Genomic DNA, 18,040 nt, shown 5'->3' with positions numbered 1-18,040 from the left:
AAGAGACTAGAAAACGAGTAATTGTTTTTGTTGTTTTTATCAAATGGGTAAAAGGCCTAGGGATGTAACCTTCACCCATGTGTTAGCCTAATGGGTAAATTATGTTAATGCTTGTTTTAGTGATCTGGGGGGAGGGGGGGTATTATAACTATCAACTCTAATTTACCCACTCAATACCTCTCAGTTATATAGTGATTTTTCCCAAATTGGCTTTCTCAAGCCCAATTGGGTATCAATTCAAATAGTTGATATGTGCTCAAATTAGGTTTTCCCAATCTCTAATTCAAACCCTTTAATTAGGCTAGCCAAAACCTTAACTAGCCCAATTTCTTGTTAGCCAAGTTTTCCTAGACTAAGTCCCCCTTTCTCAAGTAAGAACCAAGTCAAATAGGCATGAATCAATGTTTGCAATCATTAATTCTAGAAATAATGCATGAACAAGGCTAAATAATAAATACCCAATCATAAACAAGCATTAGATTAATTACCCATAAGGTTTATACACTAGGGTTGGGTCACAACCCTAGAGAAAATCTAGCTACTCATAATAGAAATTTAAGAAAACAAAGAAGAAGAACTAATTAAAGCCACAATACACGATTAAATTGATAAAAATAATGTTTCTTCACCCAAAATAGTCACAAATTACCCAATGTAGTAAACTATAACGGCTACAACACAAAAAACTATAAAAACTTGCCCTGAAAAAGTGTTTCCCGTCTATTTGTAGTGGCTCAAAATTCGCTGACAAAAATGCCCGTCGAGAGGTTCTGCGGCCGCACAATTCTATGTGCGTCCGCATTTTTCTTGGCTCTGTAGGTGGAGGATTTCTGTAGCCGTACAATTTAGTCTGTGGCCGCACTTCAGCTTTCTACGGCTGCACTTTTCCTTCTGCGACTGCACTTTTGGCAAGGGTTCACACTTGGTCGTTTTGCACACTCTCTGAACTTTTTGAATTCTTGTCAGTGCGACCATGTTTGCGGCCACACAAATTGTGTGTGGTCCGCATTTTTCCAATCATCCTCTGAGCTTCAAGCACTAGATTTGTGGCCGCAGAGGTAATTTTGTAGTCCGCACTTTCTTCTGTGGCTGCAGAATTCCTTCTGCAGACCACACTTTGGCCTGCTGCACTCCTTCTTGCTTTATGAGCCGGAACACTCCTTTCTGAGTTAGATTTCTTTGTTGGGGTCTAATTCTTCAACATTCCTACAATTAACACAATTTCATTGTTTTTGGGAACAAAAATCAATACTTTCAGACTAAAACTAAAGTAAGAAGGTACTAATAAGAGGTTAAAATTCACACTTATCAGCTGTAGTCAAAGCAGTCTTGAGCTTTTGAAAGCTCAACTCACACTCATCAGACCACCTGAATGGGGCACCCTTCTAGGTCAATCTAGTCAATGGGGTTGCAATGGATGAAAATCCCTCCACGAACCGGTGATTTGCCTTCCTAACCCAGGAAGCTCCGAATCTCTGTAGCTGAAGTAGGTCTAGGCCTGTTCTGAACTGCCTCAATCTTCTTAGGGTCCACTTTAATTCTCTCGGCTGATGTAACATGCCCTAAAAAGGCAACCGAATCCAACAAAAACTCACACTTTGAAAACATGGCATATAACTGACTATCTCTCAAAGTCTGAAGTACAACTCAAAGTTCCTCTCGAATGCGGGAGTAGATCAAAATATCATCAATGAAGACGATCACAAAAGAATCAAAATAGGGCTTAAATACCCGATTCATCAAATCCATAAATGCTATTGGGGAATTTTTCAATGCAAATGACATCACTAGGAACTCCTAATGCCCATACCGAGTTCGAAGAGCTGTCTTAGGGACATATGATCCCCTAATATTCAACTGATTGTAGCCAGATCTCAAATCAATCTTCGAAATTATTTTGGCACCCTGTAGCTGGTCAAATAAGTCATCGATCCTCGGTAGCGAATACTTGTTATTGTTGGTGACTTTGTTCAATTGCCGATAGTCTATACACATCCTCATCAAACCATCCTTCTTCTTCACGAACAACACTGGTGCTTCCCAGGGTGAGACACTAGGTCTAATGAATCCATTATCAAGAAAATCCTGCAGCTGCTCCTTCAGTTCCTTTAACTTAGGTGGGGCCATACAGTATGGTGGTATATAAATGGGCTAAGTGCCCGGAGCCAAGTCAATACATAAGTCGATATCTCTGTCGGGTGGCATCCCTAGCAGATCTGCAGGAAACACCTTGAGAAACCCATGCACAACTGGTACTGAATCCATGAAAGGAACCTCCACACTAGAATCACGAATATAGGCCAAATAAGCTAGACATCCCTTCTTGACCATACGCCGAGCCTTCACAGAGGAAATAACCCTGCTGGTAGAATGGCCAGGAGCCCCTCTCCACTCTAATAGAGGCAACCCCAGCATGACTAAGGTCACCGTCTTGGCGTGATAGTCCAATATAGTGTGATAATGTGACAGCCAATCCATGACCAAAATGACGTCAAAGTCCACCATATCAAGAAGTAGGAGATCTACAATGTATCAAGACTCCTAATCATAATCACACAAGAGCGATAAACATGATCTACAACAATAGAATCTCCCATAGGCGTGGACACATACACAGGAGCACTCAAAGAATCACGAGGCACAACTAGATATGAAGCAAAATAGGATGACACGTACGAATAAGTAGAGCCTGGATCAAATAGAACTGAAGCATCTCTATGGGAAACTGGAACAATACCTATGATAACGGCGTTAGATGACTCAACCTCAGGTCTAGCTGGGAATGCATAAAAATGGGAATGGGGGCCTACCACTATAACCTCCACCTCTCGGACGGCCTCTAGCTGGTTGGCCTCTACCTCTAACGGCCTAACCTCCACCACTAATGGCCTGACTTCTACCTCTGGCAGCTTGACCTCGACTACCCAAAGCACCATGGGATGCGATACATAAGGACCATGACTACCCAAAGCACCATGGGATAAGCACTGACTGAAATGGCCTAGGGGGATGGCCTCTACCAAAAGTATCCCTGCCTCCAGATGAGGCATGACTAAAACCACCGAAATAATGAGGCCTCTTATCAAATATCGCTCCCCTCTCCTGACTATGAACCATCTCGATCTGCCTAGCAATCTCTATGGCCCTCTAAAAAGAAATATCATCTCCAATCTCATTGGCCATCTGTAGCCTAATACTGAAAGTAAGTCCATCAATGAATCTCCTCACTCTCTCACTATCAGTAGGGATTGAAATAACTATGTGGTGAGCTAGGTCCACAAATTGATTCTCATACTGGGTAACAGTCATGTTACCCTGCTGAAGGCACTCAAACTGCCTGTGATACTCCTCTCTCAGAGTGAAAGAAATAAACTTCTCTAGGAATAACTATGAAAACTGATCCCAGGTAAGTGAAGGTGAACCAACTGGTCTGGTCAACACATAATCTCTCCACCATCTCTTGGCAGAACCAGTCATCTAGAACACTCCAAAGTTGACCCCATTGGTCTCAACAATACCCATATTGCGTAACACCTCGTGGCAATGGTCCAAGTAATCCTGTAGGTCCTCAGAAGGTGTACCATTAAAGTGAATAGGGAAGAGCTTTGTGAACTTGTCCAATCTCATGAATCCCTTAGCAGACATCACGCACCTCTCCCCGGTCTGTGCAGTAACAATAGGCTGAACTACCCCAACTGGATGGACTGCTGGAGTCTGATATATGGGAGCCATTTTCTCCGTAGTATGAGTAGCGGGAGTTTGTGCTCCTCCCCCAGCCTGAGAGATGGCTGGTGCCACCAAAATGTACAAGTCTCGGCCATACTCTCCATGAGGCCCACAAAGTTGACTAGAGCATCCTGAAGCACTAGAGTGGCAATAAATCCCTCCGGGACCTGAGCTTCTCCAACTGGTATGGTTTGAGCTGGGATCTCCTCCTCATGATCAATCCGAAGCTCCACTGTGGGTGCTACTGATCGATGTCTAGGCTGAGCTCTACCTCTACCTTGGCCTATGGCTCGACCTCGACTTCGGCCTCTACCCCTGGTAGTGGTTGTAGCAGGGGGCTCCGGCTCCTGCCCAGCTGTAGATGTTGTGAGTGTTCTTAGCATATGAGAGAAAATAAGAATGGAATAATTCAAAGATCAATGATAGAACGAAATCATACGATAGGGAAAGAAAGAAGTGAAATTTTTCCTAAAACACCATAGCCAGTAGAAGATAAGTACAGACGTCTCCCTACCGATCCTCCAGACTCTACTGATGATAGGCTATAATTACGTATTTTAGTCGCTTATTGCACTCTAATTCACTGTACTTTACTTGTGTTTGAGCTTTACTTGGCAGTATTTTGTACTTATTATGTGTTTTATGCCTTGTAGGAGTAATTCAGAGCTATGTAGATGCTGTGGAGCTAATTCGAGCTATTTGGAGCTTCGAAGTCTAAGTAAAAGCCCAATGGATTAAGCCAGGATTGTGTTCGGGGGTCGAGAACCAATTCTGGACATCAAAACTTGAAATTTGATCCGTACTCTGAGAAAGTCCCACAGCCGCAATGCGTGGAGCGCCGCGGTTGTGTATACTCCCGCTGCTTGAAAAGTGTTAGCTCTCTTAAGTTCCCCACTGCTTCCTCGCATGGTGCGTCACCCCATGTTGTGTGCCTGTGTATTATTTATAGAGTAAATGTCCTATTTCGGCTAAGAAAGTGTGATTTCGTCTGGGCTCCGACCCTACTTGGTATAAATACATGGAAAAATATTATTTTCTGGACTTTTGACATATTTTAGACCTAAGGAATCTAAGAAGGAGTTGAAGGAGCAAAAGCACAAGGACTTCATCATTCCTTCCTCATTCAAGACCCGAGTTTGGATCGAATTTATGCTTTCTTTTACTTTAATTATATTTGTAATAAATTTCTCCATATCTATGGAGTAGTTCCATTTAGGGTTTGATGGATTTGGTGTATTGATGATTGTTTGTGGATTATAACTCTAGTTTTTATGTATTGAAGAGTTTTGGATGATTTAATTATTGCATCTATATTCACTTGTTCATGTAATCGAGAGATGCATAAGCTAGTTGAATCATTGAGTAAACCTACTTAGGAGAATAATCGAAAAAGGTTTTCCTATATACCAATCCACTACGCATTCTTACATATATTCACGTGCTTAAATTGGTTCATCTTGTGAGGTTGAGACTTAATTGAGAGAGGAATTTCTGCTAAATGTTTGAACTAATAATTGAGTGCATTCGAGAGACTCACTTGAACATTAGAAGTGAATTATCTAAAGTTAGATCCCAAACAATTATCTTGCACATATCCCATAAAAACCCTATTTTCGCCCATTGATAACCTTCTTTGCGTATTCCTTGTTGCGATTGTCATTAGTCAATAGCTTTATATTCTTAATGAATTTTAGTTAGACATCTTATAAATCTCAACTGTTGATCATCTTGGATAGCGATCAAGCTTGAAACTATGAGAATACTATTTATATCGAATCCCTGTGGATACGATATTATACTATACTATATTTGATTAGCGAGCAGAATTTAAGTATGATTTTTGCACTCGTCAAATTTTGGCGTCGTTGCCGGGGATTGGAAATCAACTGTGTTTGAAATAGTTTATCGTGCTAATGCAGGAATGTTTTCTTTTTATTTTGTTTTTCCCTTTTTACGGTTGGTGTTCTCTGGTTGTGCGCAGGTTACATGTTAAGATTGGTGCATGACTCGAGCTTCTGCAAAAGAAGTGGTACCATACAAGCCAAAGTTAGAAACAAAACTGTGACAACTGAGGAAGGAAAGTGATCTCACCGAGAATCTAGAAAATGTTGGGGAATCCTTAACCCAAGAAACTATGGCTGGAAATGGTGATGATAATGTAGATTTGGCTGCGAGAGAGGCAGCCCAACGATGAGAAAAAGCTACATGAGATGCGGAGGAAGTAGCTATTAAAGCTGCAGAGGATGTTTATGAAGAAGAGAGGGGTCAAAGAATTAATCAACATCAACCCTTGACTGCAGACTAGTTCGGAAATATAGCTCCTAGGCCAGGGAGACCACTTGGTAATTATTCTAGATCGGTCTACAATGAAGGATTATCAAGTGTTAGACCACCTCCAATTGCAGCAAACAATTTTGAGTTGAATCACGGGTTGCTTCAAACCCTTCAGAATTGTTGTGTTTTCAGAGGGAAGCCAAACGAAAATCCAAACACTCATCTTATAGACTTCGAGGAGATTATGAACACCTTTCAATACAATGGGGTGTCACAAGATGCAGTGTACTTAAGGGCATTCCTCTTTTCACTTAAAGATGATGATAATTAGTGGCTTCGAAGCTTGCCCAGTGGCTCGATTAGAACTTGGGAGGAGATGACCAGAAAATTCCTTGATAAATATTTCTCCTAAGCTAAGACAGGCAAGATTAGAAGAGAAATCCATAACTTTTGCCAGAAAGAGACTGAAACTCTTTTTGAAGCATGGGAGAGGTTTAAGGAGATAGTTAGAACGTTTCAACATAGCAGAATTGAACTCTGGATGTAACTCCAGGACTTTTGGGAAGGATTAACGCCAGCCTCACGTAGAACATTGAGCAATGCAGTGGGAGGCCCTTTGATGAAGAAGACTCCAGAAGAGATAGTTACAATTATTGATGAGTTATCTGAAGATGCCAATCAGTGGCCCTCTGAGAGTGCTGAAAGAAGAAGATCAACTGGTGTTCACCAAGTTGATGCTAATACATCTGTGCAGGTACAACTTGATGCTATGGCCAAAGAAATATGAAAGCTGACCTTAGCCTCGATACAAAATGAGCCTCGCGCAGTGTGTGATATATGTGGAAGAGGGCACCCTACTCATGAGTGTCAAGCCTCAACTGAGGAAGTGAATGCTGTGGGAAATTATAATTTTAATGCAATGGGTCAGAGGCACCCCGATTTTTTATGGAGTTTATCTGCGGGTACTACGAATGCATGGCAATAAAACAAACCTAGACCCCAGGGACAAGGAGCTCCAGTCTTCCAAAATCAGCAGAGGCAGAAATATCAGTTTCAATAGCCCATTCAGTCTAGCATAGTAGATCACATGAAGGCATTCATTTTGAAAACTGATGATTGGCTTGAAACTCATAGCGCAGCTATACGGGAACATGGAGTAGCTATCAAAGAACTGGACACGGGTTTTCGAAACCTAGAAAGACAGGCTGGGTAGCTAGCCACTCTATTATCTGTGAGGATTCCAGGAACTCTCCCCGCTAATACTGAAAGAAATCCCAAAAAAACAGTGAATGCTGTAGCTTTGAGAAGTGGACAAGTGTTGAAAGATCTCACCCCAATCCAAAAAGAGGTAAGACTTGACAAAGAAAGTGAGGTGCAGCTGAAAAGTGATGCTGATAAGAAGAAGAAAGGCCAGATGAAAGCTGAGAAGAAAAAGAAGAAAGACGAAAACTCGAGAAGGGAGGAACCCAAGGAGAGCAAGTATATGCCTGCTATACCTTTCCCTCAAAAGCAAAGTAGAGAAAAGCTGGACAAACAGTTTGGAAAGTTTTTGGATGTGCTGAAACAGGTTCATGTAAACTTACCATTCACAGAAGTGCTCTCACAGATGCCTTCTTATGCCAAATTCTTGAAAGAGATCCTAACAAAGAATAGGAAAATAGAGGAGACTTCAGTGGTCAAGCTCACAGAGCATTGCAGCGCGATATTGCAAAATAAACTCCCACAAAAGTGTGGAGATCCAGGGAGTTTTACTATACCTTGCTCTGTAGGAACTATTCATTTTGATAAGTCCTTATATGATTCTGGTGCCTCGATTAATTTAATGCCTCTATCTATCTACAAGAAACTGGAGAAGGATATTGGAGAGATAAGGTCTGCACCCATATCTTTGCAGCTGACAAACCAAATGACTATAATACCCGAGGGGATAGTGGAAGATGTGTTAGTTCGGGTGGATAAATTCGTATTTCCTATGGATTTTATAGTGGTAAATATGGAGGAAAACAAGGAGGTCCCCCTCATTCTAGAAAGACCATTCTTAGCGACGGGTAGAGCTATATTAGATATACACGAGAGAAAACTCATACTGAGATTGGGTGAGGAGACTGTGACTTTTAAGATGGATGTAGAAAAGGGGGCACAAAAGGAAAAACTATCTGTGAGTGTTGAGTGGAAAGTAAAAGGCTCGAAAGAGAAGGCTGCGGTGAGCAAGAAAGAAAAATGTGGGGTGTACCCCAAGAAGGCCGAGAAGAAGCTGTCCTCATGGATGTGTGCATTAGTTTGGAGGCGAGGAATGGAGCCCGACTTTGACTCAGACCCCGACTAGATGTTCAGGGATGTTTCCTTTACCTTATGCTTTTTAATTGTATGTCATGGGGACTTGTCACAACTTAAAGTGTGGGGTGGGGGATATTTGTATGTATGTTTGTATGTATATGTTTTTTCTTTTTGCTTAGTTGTGGTAGTTAGAGATAGAAAAAATTGAAAGAATCGTATAAAATTTTTTCGATTTTTCTTGACGATGGATATCATCGACAGGTTTCTTGAGGGATTAAAGTCGAAGGAAATAGACAAAAGATTTTCTTTTGTTAGGTAGTGTAACAAGTCCCCCTTGGTTTTTATTTGTGTCGTGGTTCTTTTTTAAGGGTTTTGTTTGAACCGGGTGTAGTTAGTTTTTATTTTGTTTTTAGGAGTAGGAAACCTTGTACTATGATTTGAATTGAAAGCAATATCTCTTGAATTTATTATACTTTGAGAATAATGAGTGCTTTAGTGTGATGCCTAGGCTCAGTTTTTGACTCTTGTATAAGTACCTTAAATTGTATGATCTTTAACTTTGCTTAACTGCTTTGACTAGAGTGTCGTGATAGTCCGATCCTGAGTAAGTTATGTGCCATGTGTGTGTGAGATTTTGTGTTATTATGTGCATTGCATTTGATGTCTAGAACTTGCCCCGTGTGTTTGCAAAGCGAAATAGTAGTTTATTCAGTCTTGGAAGTGATATAGGTGTTTCTTTGTTGAGCCAGTTATATGCTTTTACCCACCTAATTGTTATGTATCTTAGTTAACCCCTTTGAGCCTGTAATCTTATTTCTTTGGCAACCACATTACAAGCCTTATCCATTTGTTTGAATTGACCATCTATTTGAACCTTTTACCTCTCGTGAGCACTTGAAATTGTTATGAACTTTGTAAAAGTTAAAGTGTGGGGTGGGTGTTTGGCTTTTGAGTTGAACTATTGAAATAAGGATAAAGGTGCACTGTTTTGAAAAAGTAAGAGCCACTTGAATTGAAAAAAAATGAAAAAAGATAATTGTATGATTTTGAAAAATATTCTTTGATAGCAGTACTCTTGATGTATTTGTGCTTAAAGAAGTAGGGAGTTGATGTACATTGGTGAGAAGGTGGAGTTATGGTTTGACATAAGTGTGGGGTTTTGAATAGTTTATTCTATGTATTAAAGTGCTTAGGGAGGTGTAGTCACTCTTATATCCAAATGTATCATACCCATCCTGCAGCCTACATTACAACCAAATAAAGTCCTATTTGATTCTTGACTGAATGAGCTCGATTAGTTGATTAGTACACTACGGGCAACCCTATGGGCTGTCTTTTGTGGAACATGAATGTTGTTTCTGAGAGTGAGATCTTAAGTTCCTAATTGTTCTTAAATTTTGGCGTGTGTGGAACTACTCTCGATTATTATGTGAGGGCACTTGATTCATGAAGGAAAGGTAATGTTTGACCTCTGTGTTAGAGTAAGTAAGCGGGTTGTAAAAAATGTGTGGTGCTTTTGAGTCAAATCTTGAGATGAGGATGTTACAGTATTGTGCTTAATATGTTTTAAATATTCTTGGTGTGATGAGTTAGGAGAGTTGTTTAGAAAGGTCGTGTCTATGTGAAGTGTAGTTTGATTGCTCGAGGACGAGCAATGGGTTAAGTGTGGAGTGTTGATGATAGGCTATTATTACGTGTTTTAGTCGCTTATTGCACTCTAATTCACTGCACTTTACTTGTGTTTGAGCTTTACTTAGTAGTGTTTTGCACTTATTGTGTGTTTTATACCTTATAGGAGTGATTCCAAGCTATATAGATGCTGTGGAGCTAATTTGAGCTATTTGGAACTTCAAAGTCTGAGTAAAAGCCCAAGGAATTAAGACGGGATCGTGTTCGGGGGGTCTAGGACCAAGTCTGGACATCAAAAATCGAAGTTTGATCCGTACTCTGAGAAAGTCCCACAGTCGCGGCGCGTGGGGCGCCGTGGTTGTGTAAAATCCTGCTACTTGAAAAGTGTTAGCTCTCTTAAGTTCCCCGCTGCTGCCTCGCATGGCGCATCGCCCCATGCGGCGCGCCGGTGTATTTTTTACAGAGTAAATGTCCTATTTCGGATAGGAAATGGTGATTTCGTCTGGGCCCGACCCTACTTGGTATAAATACATGGAAAAATATTATTTTCTAGACTTTTGACATATTTTAGACCTAAGGAAGCTAAGAAGGAGTTGGAGGAGCAAAAGCACAAGGACTTCATCATTCCTTCCTCACTCAAGACCTAAGTTTGGATCGAATTTATGCTTTCCTTTACTTTCATTATATTTGTGATGAATTTCTCCATATATATGGAGTAGTTCCCTTTAGGGTTTGATGGATTTGGTGTATTGATGATTGTTTGTGGATTATAACTCTAGTTTTTATGTATTGAAACGTCTTGGATGATTTAATTGTTGCATCTATATTCACTTGTTCATGTAATCGAGAGAGGCATAACTTATGATATCCTTACATTATATTGTTGGTTGATTTCATGGATTCTTGTAAGTAATTGAAAGAGGCTAGTTGAATCATTGAGTAAACCTAGTTAGGAGAATAATCGAAAGAGGTTTTCCTAAAGACCAATCCACTACGCATTCTTGCATATCTTCACGTGCTTAAATTGGTTCATCTTGTGAGGTTGAGACTTAATCGAGAAAGGAGTTTCTGCTAAACGTTTGAACTAATAATTGAGTGCATTTGAGAGAATCACTTGAACATTAGAAGTGAATTATCTTGAGTTAGATCCCTAAGAATTTTCTTGCACCTATCCCATCAAAACCCTATTTTCTTCCACTGATAACCTTCTTTGCTTATTTCTTGTTGCGATTGTCATTAGTCAATAGCTTTAGATTCTTAGTTAATTTTAGTTAGAAATCTTATAAATCTCAACTGTTGCTCATCTTGGATAGCAATCAAGCTAGAAACTATGAGAATACTGTTTAAATCCAATCCTTGTGGATACAATATTATACTATACTATATTTGATTAGCGAGCATAATTTAAGTGTGTGTTTTGCGCTCGTCATCTACTAAGCTTGCTCATGACTCGTGAGACCTAAGCAACCTAGTGCTCTGATACCAAATTGTCACGACCCGGAATCCCAACCTCGGGGTCGTGTTGGCGCCTAACATCCACTTGCTAGGCAAGCTGACGTGAAATAATTATTTAACCAATCTTAACAGTTTGAAACACAATAATGATATTCAACGAGAAATAATAGTCAAGTTTAACACAACACAGATATAAACCACGTAATAATATCTACTCCCAGAAATCTGAAGTCACGAGTACCCAAGCAACTAGAAGTCTACAAGCAAAGTCTGAAATAAATACAACTGTTTCGAAATAAATGAACAGTAAAGTGGGAAATGGAATGTGACATCAAGGTCTGCGGACGCTAGTAGATCTACCACGAGTCTCCGTATATAATGATCCGAGCCGATGCACCTCACACACAGCTTGGACTAATACCAGTATCTACAAGTGTAGAAGTGTAGTATGAGTACAACCGACCCAATATACTCCGTAAGTGTCGAGCCTAACCTCGAGTAGGTAGTGACGAGGCTATGACAAGACACCTACGTAAATAAACCTGTACAAGTGTATATAAAGCAGTAATAATAATAAAGAATGATAAAATACTAACTGGGAGGGAATATGTGAACATGGAAATATATAATAAATACGACAAGTATGAAATCACGAAATAACCAAGTAAATCACCAAAATCGAAAATCAGCCAAATCAATGATATGAAAATGGCACGGCATCACCCTTCGTACTTTTACTCTCGTCCTCACTATGAAATAACATGAATATAATGGTACGGCATCACCCTTCGTGCTTTTACTCTCATCCTCACCATGTAATAATAATATGAATGAAATGGTACGGCATCACCCTTCGTGCTTTTACTCTTTTCCTCACCATGTAATAATGATAATATGAATGAAATGGCTCGGCATCACCCTTTATGCTTTTACTCTCTTCCTCACCATTTAATAATTATAATATGAATGAAATGGTATGGCATCACCCTTCGTACTTTTACTCTCTTCCTCACCATGTAATAATAATAATATGAATTCGAATAATAAATAATGCGGAGAATAATATAACTTCAAATGTGGTGCCATGATATCAAACTTCAAGTTAAAAAATATTCAACAACTTTGGAATAAGCAATAAATACGAAACGAATAATCAAAGAAGTAATAATCTAACCTAAGCATGGATATCATAATAAACGGAACAATATAATACAAAGAAATAATTTCCACCCGCATGCTTTAACCCAATGACAACGCATAAGTACTCGTCACCTCACATATACGTTGATCGCGCGAGTGAGTTCGTATGATTTTTTAGACTTGTGTGGATGTTTGGTTTGAATCCCCGAGGGCTCGGATGAGTTTCAGACAAGATTCAGAATGGATTGAGATGAAATTACATTGCTAGTATTCCTGGTGCTCTATTATCGCAATTGCGAGCACCAGCCTTGCAATTGCGAAGGTGACTATGGGGCTCTGATATCGCAAATACGACTACCCCTTTGCATTTGCGAAGCCAACAGGCTTGAGGGCTAGTGCGCAATTGTGATCATTTGGTCGCATTTGCGAGATTGACCAGCTTCGCAATTGCGATGCCTTTGTCGCAATTGTGACTTATCTTAAGGCAGTCAAGGTTCGCAAATGCGACCCCTGATTCGCAATTACGAGGGTTCACAAATGCGACATCTACAACTGATAAGAAGGGATGGGAGACGGGATTTTTCATCATATTCTCTCATTTTAGAATCCTAGACTCAATAGGAGGCGATTTGGAGAGGGAATTTTAATCTACAAACCTTGGGTAAGTGTGTCACACCCCAACCTCGGGGAGCACGACCGACGCTCAACCGAGTGAATCCGGTCAAGCAAGCCTATTAAACCTTTCCTACCCGACTCATTCATAACCCAAAAAGGGATCGCATCACCATTTGTAAAATCGGGGAGAGATCAGTTATATAAATATATAAACGTTGCTAGTTCATTTTCCTTATATACATTATGCCATAGTTGAGTTTTTAAAATACAACTCGATCCAACGACCGCCCCAACATACATACATGACCCATAAAAACGTCTACGGAGCCTCTAAGGATACAAAAGAACAACATGACAATTCCGGCGACAAGGCCCCGACTATACCTCAAAATATGAAAACTTATACAAAAGAAGGACTACATGACCCCTGGGAGAAATGGGGCTCACCAAGACTACTGTGGGGAGAGAAAGAGAGCATCACCTATCTGCGATCGACACTATCTGCGATAGAACCACCTACATCCATTCAAAGATGTAGCGCCCACGGCAAAAGGGAGGTTAGTACTGTCGAATAGTACTAGTATGTAAGGCAAATATCAATCTTAGTAGAATGAATAGTGAAACCAAGAGAAGACAGTCATAATAATCAATAAGAATTTCATAGAAATACAAAGAAACACCACGTAAGGGTCACATAGTTTCCAATCCAATCTTTCCATCTTTTTAGATTAATAATCTTTAGTGCCGAATCCACAACTCACAATGCCACCATGTTTTTACACGGAGTCCGGTCTCGGCCCGACCGGCTAAGCCATCTCAAGTGAGACATATCCATATCCACAATGTAAATCAATAATTCCAACACAAATGCCACCATGTGTATGGCATGGTGTCCGATTTCGGCTCGATCGGCTAAGCCATCTCACTTGAGACATAACCTCTTTCAAGTATTCACTCAATTCACATCTCTTTCCCATCTTTCATTTCATGGCACATACAGCCCCATTTATTAAATAGTTCTTGGCACTTTGGCACATTTTACAATTCAAGTCTATGAGTACCATCACATAATACATTTCACACATAAGGGAAGGAGCTTGGAAAATCATAGCTACGTTCTCAAGTAGCATGATGACATGGTAAACATCTAAAACAATTAGGGAACATGAATCTTCCAACCCAACACACTAAGGCAAACAATTCTAGTATGATCAAGTCGGAACTTACACCAAATATTCGGACACCAGGAGTTCGATTCTAGGAAGAAGAGAGTTAGCCATACATACCTCAATTGCACTTCTTTAGACTCTACAATTATCCGGAACCCTTAGCAACCTCAATCTATTTTAGCAATATACAAATTGAACCCAAAATTAGGAAAACATTCATGGTTCTAGTTCCCTTTTCCACACTCTTTTTACCACACATCCATGCAAGATAAACCACCCTCATACCCATGGACCATCTTCTTAATTACTCATTTTCAGTATAAGTTTCAAAAATTTAGGGCTAAGGTATAGATTCTTACCTCTAGGATGGAGGCCTAGATTGCTTTCCTTGATAATCTTCAAAGTTTCAAGCAAGAATTGAAGAATAATTGATGAGGATTACTTTCTCGCTCTAAGGCTCCCTCTCTCACTCTATAGTATCAGAAAAATGAGCTCAAAATAGACTAAAAGGGGTGTTTTAACGAAATGGGGGTCGGGTTTTAAATTAAGAAAATGGGTGCCCCAACACAGGTCTGCGGTCGCATATGCGACCACATAACAGTTATGCGGTCCGCAAAGTGACCACAGAAATGGCCCTCAGGCCTGAACTTATGGCCCAGGTATGCGGTCCGCATACTCGTTCTGCGGTCGCATAATGCACCGCAGAACTCCCTCTGCAAAAACCTAAGAGGGGTTATGTGATAGATATGCGGTCAACATATCGATTATGCAGTTGCATAATCGACCGCAAAACTGACCTCAAGTTGGCCAAACTTACTGCTTCACTCTGCGGCCATTATGCGGTCCGCAGAGTGATTATGCGGCCGCATAATGGGCCGCACAAACGCGTTTTTCTGCGAAACATTTTCTCTAAGTCAGTAGGGTACTGTTCAATCCAAAAAGTCCGAACCACGGCTCGCAAACTCGCTGCCAAGAATTTCTACTATAATAACACAGGAATCTAACTTGTAACCACGAAACCCCGAGTTTTTGGTTAAAATTTTTATGGGTCCTTACATCCTTCCCCACTTAAGATCATTCGTCCTCGAATGAGGATCAAGGTTTTCTTAACATAGTTTCATTTGTACCACATACCATCAGCCCCAAATTTACCTAACTTCCTAACTTTCTGAAAATTTCGCCAGAGTTTCCTTTGTATTTAGGCCTAACTACCTGTCAGAAAGCCCCCAAAACCTTGGGAGAAATGGGGCTCACCAAGACTGCTGTGGGGAGAGAAAGAGAGCACCACCTATCTACGATCGCCACTATCTGCGATGGAACCACCTACATCCATTCAAAGATGTAGCGCCCCCGGCAAAAGGGACGTTAGTACTATCGAATAATACTAGTATGTAAGGCAAACACCAATCTTAGTAGAATGAACAGTGAAACCAAGAGAAGACAGTCATAATAATCAATAAGAATTTCATAGAAATACAAAGAAACACCACGTAAGGGTCACATAGTTTCCAATCCAATCTTTCCATCTTTTTAGATTAATAATCTTTAGTGCCAAAGCCACAACTCACAATGCCACCGTGTTTTTACACGGAGTCCGATCCCGGCCCGACCGGCTAAGCCATCTCAAGTGACACATATCCATATCCACAATGTAAATCAATAATTCCAACACAAATGCCACCATATGTACGGCATGGCGTCAAATCTCGGCTAAGCCATCTCACTTGAGACATAACCTCTTTCAAGTATTCATTCAATTCACATCTCTTTCCCATCTTTCATTTCATGGCACATACAACCTCATTTATTAAATAGTTCTTGGCACTTTGGCACATTTTACAATTCAAGTCTATGAGTATCATCACATAAGGCATTTCACACATAAGGGAAGGAACTTGGAAAATATAGTTACATTCTCAAGTAGCATGATGCCATGGTAAACATCTAAAATAATTAGGGAACATGAATATTCCAACCCAACACACTAAGGCAAACAATTCTAGTATGATCAAGTCAGAACTTACACCAAATATTCGGATACCAGGAGTTCGATTCTAGGAAGAAAAGAGTTAGCCATACATACCTCAATTGTGCTTCTTTAGACTCTACAATTATCCGGAACCCTTAGCAACCTCAATCTATTTTAGCAATATACAAATTGAACCCAAAATTAGGAAAACATTCATGGTTCTAGTTCCCTTTTCCACACTCTTTTTACCACACATGCATGCAATATAAACCACCCTCATACCCATGGACCATCTTATTAATTACTCATTTTCAGTATAAGTTTCAAAAATTTAGGGCTAGGGTATAGATTCTTACCTCTAGGATGGAGGCCTAGATTGCTTTCCTTGATAATCTTCAAAGTTTCAAGCAAGAATTGAAGAATAATTGATGAGGATTACTTTCTCACTCTAAGGCTCCCTCTCTCACTCTATAGTATCAGAAAAATGAGCTCAAAATAGACTAAAGGGGGTGTTTTAACGGAATGGGGGTCGGGTTTTAAATTAAGAAAATGGGTGCCCCAACACAGGTCTGCGGTCGCATATACGACCGCATAACGGTTATGCGGTCCGCAAAGTGACCGCAAAAATGGCCCTCAAGCCTAAACTTACGGCCCAGGTATGCGACCAGTATGCGGTCTGCATACTCGCTCTGCGGTCGCATAATGCACCGTAGAACTCCCTCCGCAAAAACCCAAGAGGGGTTATGCGATCGATTATGCGGTCCGCATATCGATTATGCGGTCGCATAATCGTCCACAAAACTGACCTCAAGTTGGCCAAACTTACTGCTTCACTCTGCGGCCATTATACGGTCCGCAGAGTGATTATGCGGCCGCATAATGGGCCGCAAAAATGCATTTTTCTGTGAAACATTTTCTCTAAGTCCGTAGGGTACTGTTCAATCCAAAATGTCCGAACCGCGGCTCGCAAGCTCGCTGCGAAGAATTTCTACTATAATAACGCAGGAATCTAACTTGGCACCACGAAACCCCGAGTTTTTGATTAACATTTTTACGGGTCCTTACAAAGTGATTCTACTCTATTTCCAACTATATTATATATCTTGTATTCTAATATCAAAATCATGTGAATCAAAGTGAAAATTTGTGAACCTTTGTCAAGTTTTTGAAAAATAAGATTTTGAGTTTTGAGAGCAGATTTGGACTCGGATTTTGAAACTAATCATATATATGAACTCGTGGGGTTATGGGTAGTCGGAATCTACCTTTGGACCCAGATTTTGACCTGGCGGGCCTCAGGTTGACTTTTTAAAAAAAGTATAAAGATCATAGCTTTATCTATTGTAATTGATTTTCCTTGCATTGTTTGATTATATTAAGTCGATTTTGATTAGATTTGAGCCGTGTGGAGGCAAATTCTAGGGTAAAAGCTATTTCCTATGTTTGAATTGGCCTAGTTGAGGTAAGTATCGTGCCTAACTTTGTGTGGGAGAACTATCCCTTAGGATTTGGAATTGATTGTGTCATTTATGCTATGTGAAAGCCGTGTACGTAAGATGACGAGTGGGTACACGGGTTATATATAGTATTTGTCTGGTTTAGGCTACTTAGACTCTTTCCATGTTCTAATTGAATTGTCATATCATGTTCTAAATTCACTTATTCAATTTACTCTTACTTGTGTTAGTCTATCCTTGCATGCCTTAAATGACTTTGTTAACACTTGTTCTACATCCTAGTTGATCATTTGCTCTAATGCTTCAGTTGAACTTGTTGCCTCTTTCAT

At 40.2% G+C, this 18,040-nt stretch overlaps 1 non-coding gene across 1 annotated transcript; it reads right to left on the bottom strand.

Moving 5' to 3' along the window:
- Window positions 1-6,424: 6,424 nt before the first annotated feature.
- Window positions 6,425-6,528, bottom strand: LOC142164430 (small nucleolar RNA R71). Its single transcript, XR_012695201.1, has one exon. It is a non-coding gene; the product is annotated as a small nucleolar RNA R71 (small nucleolar RNA).
- Between the last annotated feature and the right edge of the window lie 11,512 nt (window positions 6,529-18,040).

The sequence above is a fragment of the Nicotiana tabacum genome, chromosome 9 (assembly GCF_000715075.1).
Source record: "Nicotiana tabacum cultivar K326 chromosome 9, ASM71507v2, whole genome shotgun sequence".
Classification (NCBI taxonomy): domain Eukaryota; kingdom Viridiplantae; phylum Streptophyta; class Magnoliopsida; order Solanales; family Solanaceae; genus Nicotiana; species Nicotiana tabacum.
This window is presented reverse-complemented; position numbering and strand designations above follow the sequence as displayed.